Source organism: Olea europaea, unplaced genomic scaffold (assembly GCF_002742605.1).
Source record: "Olea europaea var. sylvestris unplaced genomic scaffold, O_europaea_v1 scaffold1520, whole genome shotgun sequence".
NCBI classification, from domain to species: domain Eukaryota; kingdom Viridiplantae; phylum Streptophyta; class Magnoliopsida; order Lamiales; family Oleaceae; genus Olea; species Olea europaea.
In genome coordinates, this window is record NW_019232785.1 from 79,309 (window position 1) to 80,663 (window position 1,355).

The following is a 1,355-nucleotide window of genomic DNA, read 5'->3' on the forward strand; positions in this document are numbered from 1 at the left end:
AAAAATAATATTAACAAACACATTAAAAATGTTCAATACTCGCAAAATCTAACTTATAATCAAGTTAAAAATTGCATAAACTCGTGAGTAAAACACACCTTTCAATTACTCTTAGGGAAAAATTCAAAATTCATGTATTGACTATGGGCCAATTCAATTTCAGGTTTTAAACTTCAAAATTCAAAAATCAGATGATAAATAAATAATTAAAATTATTTTATGAATTAAATATATTGAAGTCACAACTATAAAGATCACATGTATATACTTATAAGTTACAAGTTTTTTATTGGTCACAGATTATGTCACAGCCACAAGTCAAAAATTCCATAGCTCATAATTTATTGTAGCCCCTGGTTTGCCCTCATTCTCCTTCTCATTCTTTCTCTCTCTTATTTTCAATCACACGATCTTTCATAAAATAATATTACACACAAATAAAAAAATTTCGTTCTTTTTCAACTACACATTTTTCAAAAGAACACTATTTCAACCATTAAAATTTGAAAAGAATGGGGGCCAAATGGGGGCTGAATTTTGCTAGGGGGTATACATCAAAGTGTCAATCCCGATATACAAATAGCATTTTTTCTAATTTATTTCATCGGACACACATCAAAAAAAATTTATAAGTCACCGTTTATTCATCAATCACAGATTTTCAATTAGTTGATCAAATTACTTTTAAGTCACAAATTATCAATTTTTTATATCACAAATAATTAAATAGTTGGTCACAATTAACCAAATACTTGGTCACATATATCAAACACCCCATCCCCACCCACACCTCCGATCCTGATTCGATCTCGATCGACCATGAACACTTGATTACAAATCAACCAAATAATTGGTTACAAATACTTCATTCCACCGTTGTCACACGACCACAACCACCTCCAACATCGATAACAACAATATCTACAACACCACCACTAACGACATTACCACCACCACCGTCATAGTCAACAAAAACCATTTCAACACCAAAATATGGAAAACCACCACCACTCCAAAAACTAACAAACCAAACAAAAATCACCACCACGGCAATCTATCTTCAAGAGATAAATCAGTTGCCGGTTCTTTTTTTTTTTTGTTGTTTTTAAAGAAAAAAAAATACGAGTGGACATCCTAGATTACCGCCATGTCAAATAATAAAGAGGCTTGTCCCACACTACATATGTAGGCACGAACCTGCATTACTATGCATGTCATCCTCACTTAACCTAACCCTAACAAGAACGTGTCCTCTACGCTGATTTTATTAGTTGTGCGTATGTATAATTTGACCCATTCTTTAAATAGCTCTACATATCTCATGGCAGCATTTTAAATAAAGTAAAAAACAGTTA